Source organism: Lactuca serriola, chromosome 3 (genome assembly GCF_051521515.1).
Source record: "Lactuca serriola cultivar US96UC23 chromosome 3, Lser_US96UC23_V15, whole genome shotgun sequence".
Classification (NCBI taxonomy): Eukaryota; Viridiplantae; Streptophyta; class Magnoliopsida; order Asterales; family Asteraceae; genus Lactuca; species Lactuca serriola.
Genome location: NC_136410.1, coordinates 183,556,501 through 183,563,233, shown reverse-complemented (window position 1 = coordinate 183,563,233; position 6,733 = coordinate 183,556,501).

The following is a 6,733-nucleotide window of genomic DNA, read 5'->3' as shown; positions in this document are numbered from 1 at the left end:
AACCCCCACTTTCATCTACAAAACAATGTATCGTATCAATTTGCTACTTGGGACAATTCAAGAAAACTGACCATTAAAAAACTTGTAAACCTTGTTCTAGCAAAAGTCAGTATCACTTCGTTTTGTCATTTTCAAATAATATTTTTGGTTATTCAAATACATACAAATTGAATTGCGTGGGCAACGAGTGATGTCGATCTCAAACCATATAATAAAATTACGTCATTCTTATCGTTGTCGGACGTCACTAACAATGGAGATAATAGAAAGATTTTGGGATGAATTGACAATGATTATTACTTTTGTGGGGGGATTCGTAAAAAAAGGGAAATTTGTTGTGGGCCTTTACTATTGCTTCAAAGGATACGGAAGCAACTCTCATCAGATATAGATCGATATTATTTTTATTTTTATGCTTTATTTCATTTGATAATTTATATCACGTGTTTTGAATGCCAGAATCACTTTGACAATGTAAGGGCAAAATTTTATCATGTGGAGGATAAGGTAAAATCACATGTTGGGTCGGTAATGATTCCGCGCATAGGGTATAACCTAGGTTAAAAGGAAATTAGACAAAATTGGATATGTGATCCATATAATTTCAAAAAGTCTCAGCTGCAGGACAATTTTACCAAATATTATATTATTGGTCCTTGGATTTTCAAAATGATATATGGTTGGTCATTTTTGGTAACTTTGTTTAATTTTGACGTTAGAGTCACCCACATGCCCCTTAGTGGAGGTTAGTTCGATCTTTTTCTTGTTTTTTGTCCTTTAGGTTTGCCAACGTTCACTTCCAGTCCATATTTAACATTTATCTTTATTTGTTTTTGTCTTCATTTTGTATTTAGCTTCATCATGTAGAGGTTCTTACACAAAAATACAGTCACAATCACGAAGAAGGGTATATGTTCTTCTGGAAGCCTAACAATTGTTTTTAGATCATGGACGAACCTAAACCCACCAATATACCCTTGGTGCCTTAATGTGATTCAAGGATTGTTGTGACCTAGAAACATTCTTAAATAATGTAGGTACTTAGAGGGTATAGTAACTTTTGCATGGTTTGCAATATCCTTTCATTGTACTCAAATTCTTTGTACTCATCCGGAACACAAGTGCTCAAACTAGATCTTATTTAGATCGAAGTGTTCTTACTTTGTTCTCTTAATCGATTGAACAAAACACATTCTAAACAACCTATCAGTTGGTATCAGAGCAAGAATCATTACATCGATTGATGAAACTCTTCATGTTTTTTATCTTATTGAGTCGATATTTCCAATTTAATATTTCTGCAAGATAGAAACATAATTATTCGTTTAATCGAGTATGATTAATCGATTTTGCATCACTTTTTGTTAGTAGATCAAGAATTTAATTCATTTCTCTTTAAGAAAATCCTCTTTTCACTAAATATGATGACAAATCTCAATGTTAAGACGATGATGAATTTCGCAAAATCGCTTGGACATGCTACCAAGGTTCCAATGTTGATCCCTAAGTACCACGATTAATAGGCGGATCCTATGGAGGATTATCTTAATGGCATCGATGAGGATCTATAGAGATCTATCGAGACTGGACCATATTGTGTTGAATTCGTTCAATTCTTGGTAAGGCTAGAGCGGCTGAAGATATGATCGCTCAAGGAAACAAGAAGAAAGTGAACAACAAAAGTTGTCTCCGTGAACTGTGAGGAGCTCTTACACATGTTTGTGGTTGCACAATAGCAAAAGAGATATGACATACTTTGAAGGAAAAGTATCAAGGAAATCAAAGAACGAAGAAGAGTTTAGTGACTAAGTGTGTATCAGAATTAACTGATTTTAAACAGAAAGAGAATGACACGATTGAGGCATATTATGTCAGGCTAAATGAATTTATCTTCAAATGCAACATATATGGGGTTCGTAGAACCTTAATGGTCAATCTCACCTTTATTTTCACACCCAGAAAGGAATGGAGAAACAATCATTTTATGATTAAGACACGGGAGAATTTTGACATATACTCATTGCCGAATCTCTACAATATTCTGAAAGCGCATGAATCAAAAGTGATGAAGATTGTTGAAGAAAACAAAACAAATTTTGGAGGTACGATGGCGTTAGTTTCCGAGACAATTGTAAAAGAAGCTGCGTCTGATAAAGAAGAGAATGAAGGTGAGGAAGGCCTTCTTCTTAACTCTGACGATGAAGTTGTTTCATATTATTCGAATAATAGGGTCAAAAAGTTCTACAAGAAGTTGATAAGTGGGAATTTCTAGAACAACTTGGAGAAGAAGTCGATGATGAACACATGTGCAAGTCAGAAAGAAGTTGCAAAAATGGAGAAGAAAGAAGAAGAAAAGACGTTTGAGAAGCAATTGAAGGGTGAACCAAGGTTCAACTGCAACTACTACAATGGTCAGAATAATCTTGCACAAGATTGCTTGTTGAGGAAGAAAGATAAAGTGAAGGATGAAGCCTATTATGCGAAGAGTATTTAAGAAGTTCGTGCTCAATAAAAGAATCTCTCATTGATGGCGAAAGGTGTTGAAGATAGTGATGGGACATATCGGATTTTGTCTTCCGGGTCAGATAACAAGGAGATGTGTCATCCCACACATAGAGTGTTGTATGCTAAAGAAGAAGAAGGTGGATCTGGAGGAACGAGTTGGTTTAAGGATGATGAGGATGATACTGATGATGGGAAGATGAAGAATGAGAAGGGAGAGGAGAGTGATGAAGAAGATGAGGAGCAAAATGGGAAGTGCTTTCTTACAACTTCACCAAAATATCCATTGAAAGCTATAGTGTGTGATCTTCTTGTTGCTCTTAATGTTCCTTTAAATTCTTATCGTTTTATGTTATCTGACTTCGATGAAACTTGCTCCTATCTGAATGACATGTTGATTTTTATGAGTAATGTAGCAGAAAAATCTAAGGCCTTACTATATGAAGCACGAAATAACTTGGAGGAAAAGAATAGTAAGATAGAAGGTCTACAACTAGAAATAACAAATATTATGTGTGAAAAGGATGGTATTCATATAAATAGTTGTATGCTAGTAAAACAAAGAAACATATATTGCAATACAACCAAATGATTTTATGGGAAATTGATGGACCTATAACATTCATCTAATATTTTTATTGAACAACATAGGAAGTCACTTCCCCTCGATACTTTCAAAAGATAATTAGTTTATTAGACGACCTATGACTGCGAAAGTAAAGTAGCAGAGTAATGAATGCTGATGAACTTGTCGATATTATGAATGAGACTTTGGCCAAAAACGAACAAATCAAGATTTTGAACAAATAAGAGAATTCGACACAAAGTACTCAACAAAATTTTGCTGATATCGAAGATGATTCTAATAATATTAGTGAAATTGAGGAAGAGGAATGTGTTGACTTCTCAAAATTGTCTATCATTAATGTCACTTCGTTAGATAAAGGCAAAGAAAATGTTGACTCCACAATGAAGCTAAACAATGATTTCTCTTCGACAACAGAAACTTGTAATTCTCAAAAGTATTAAGTTATTGTCAAGGACATAACAAACAACAAAAGTGATAGTGATAACGATTCTTATGAAAAGTAAATTTCTCGAGTTATTGATGCTCATGTATATGAGGATTCTAAGGAATTCATGAGAATTTAAAAGAAAAAGGAAAACATTATTCGGAAACAAATTTATTTCTTTATCCAACTTTCATTAAAGGACTTCCCAACCAAGTTTTGGTGAAAAAAGGAATGGGGATAAAGTTAATCCAAAAATAAATGAGTTGTTGAAAGATGACAATGAAAAAGTAACCAGTGAAGGTTTTTAGTCCAATAAAAAATATGGAGGAAAACAATTGAATAAAAGATCAACAGATTTTCAACATGAAAAGAGTTAAAAATCTTTTTTCAAATAGAATGAAAAGAAAAGAATAAAGTTTGGATTGTGAAAACAGATAAGCCAAACGGCGAAGACAAAAATGTGGAAAATTATGAGAAGCCTTTACCTAATGATTCAACTAATCAAAAGGCGAAGTCTCATTGTTTCAAAAAGAAGGAAAAATTAGTTTCACAAGAAGTGCCTTTCAAAAATCACAAAGAAGTTTAGAATCTGATTTGAAAGATAAATTTCCAAAACGAAAGCACGAAATAAGGCTAATTGGAAGAAAAAAAGATTCTCAAAAGAAAAAGATTTTAAAGCGAAAATTTTCACAAAATCCTAAAAAGAAGTTTTCTCAAATATCAAACACTCATAACATAAAAGAGTCTTCTAAAGATAATTCAAAAGATGTTAAAAAGTTGTCACAAAAGTGATTTTTCACAAAAATCGAATGTTAAATTCGAATAAGAAACAAAATGTTAATGCTTCAAATAAAGCTCAGAAAAATGTTCAACTGACGAATGGTTTTCAAAATGATAAAATGAAACCACAAAATTGGTTTCAAAATAATAGCCAAAAAAGGAATTTCTCACAAAATCAAAAAGTTTTTCAAAAGGATTCTCATTTTGGTTATGAACATCGATACTAAAATCGTTTTCAACAATGACCACAAAATCCATCATCTTAAACAAATTTGATGAAAATGAAAATTGTTGCAAAGAAAAATGTACCATTCAAACCTGATGGTCCACGATTTCCAAATATCGATTTGAAGCAAAAGTCGAATGTTTCTTTTTTCAAAGACAAAAATGACATGAAAAATATTAATCACCAGTTAGAGGGAAAAGGAAGACAATTTCACTCGAAAGAGTATTCTCAATAGGGGTGAGCAAAAACCGAACTGCAAACCAAAAAAACTGAAAAAACCGCATAAACCGAAACCGAAATCAAAACCGATGGTGCGGTGTTTAGTTTTGCAAAAACCGAAAATACTCGGTGCGGTGCGGTTTCTAGTCTTACAAAAACCGCAAAAAACCGAACCACACCGCATATATATATATATATATATATATATATATATATATATATATATATATATATATATATTAAATGTTGATACACGTAAAAACCAAGAACTTATGACAACTAAAATTTCTATAAATATAAATATCTATCTTATATATCAGATGATGATTGTTTATTTTTAAGCATACATTCAGTGGTATTTACAATAACAAATAATGTTTATGACATTTTTTTAACATTTAAATATGAAGATTACAAGTGATATAGTATTATTTTTATGAATACATTAACTGATATTATTGTTTGTACTTGTGAAACAAATAATATATTAAATTCGTATTATATTTAAACATTAGAAACATGTTGGATGAGTGATTATGTAATTTGATTTCAAACTAAGAGGTGGTGGTATCGATTTATCTCCAATAAATGATTAGCACTTCTCATCTGAGTCAAAGTAACTCCCTGAGTTACTTGAGTTTTAGTAAAAAGGTAAAACAAAAACAAAAAAAAACTAACAAAAAACCGCAAAAAAAAACCGAACTGCAAAAAACCACAATAAAAAACCGCAAAAACGGAACCACATAAAACCGAACGGTGCGGTTTCTAAATTTCAAAAAACCGAAGTTGCGGTTTTCGGTTCGGTTATGGTCAAAAACCGCACCAAACCACACTATGCTCACCCCTAATTCTCAAGAACAAGTCCAGAAGGCTAATGAGAATGACTTTAATAATCCTTGAATAGAAGTACCTCTTCTCAAGAATCATTGTCAAATGTGTAAAAATGGCAAGAAGTTAAATCCAAGAAATTTGATATTTCTCAAAGAAAGGTTGAAAAAGTGAAAATCAAAGTTGAAACTTTGCCATTACATGATAACATTTCTATGCCATAAACTGACGAAGTTGATTTAATTGAAAAAATCAAAAAAAAAAGTTTGTAGTTGGATCTTTAGTTCTTCGTTGCACAACACATTCCATGCTAATGTTCGAGGAACCAAAAAGTATTGGGGATGTAAATCTCTCTAAGTGATTGTAGGTACTATGTGACGAACAATATGACAAAAACTGGTATATCGATAGTGGTTGCTCATGTCACATTACTGGAAGAAAGGAGAATTTGAGAGATTTTTGTAAGTTAGAGAATGTTGGAGTAGTAAAGTTTGGGAATAATCAGATGTGCAAGTTCAAGGGATATGGGAAGGTGACAAATGGAAAGTTCACTATCAAAAGAGATGCTTATGTTGAAAGGTTAAATCACAACCTAACACGTGTATCGTAACTTGTTGTTGGAACTAGGAATCAAGTATTTTTGACGAAGAAGGGAGCATAATTGCAATCAAGGAAATGGAAGAAGTCTTTTTGATGTTGAAAAGGAAGCGTGTTATTTGCACGTTGGACATAAAACCTATAGTGGGGATTCCCTCAATTTGCCTACTATCAAAAGCTGCATCTGACCTCAGTGGCTTTGTCATTGAAGACTTTCTCATCTCAGCTTCAAGAATTTAAATAAGCTTGTTTTAAGTGATCTTGTTCTTTGTTTACCTGTTTTGAATTTGACAATGATTCGTTGTGTACAACATGTGAACATGGTAAACAACGTCATCAAGGTCATCCAATCACAATAGATTCAAAGATTGGCAAACCGTTGAAAATTCTACACATTAACTTGTGTGGTCCTTAAACTATTTACTCACTCAATAAGAAGAAGTGCATACTTGTTATTTTTTATGATTTTTTATGATTTACTAGGGTTTTCTTTCTCAGACAGAGATCGGAAACAGCTAAAGTGATGATCGATTTTATCAAAAACATCGAATTAAGTTTGAAGAAGAAA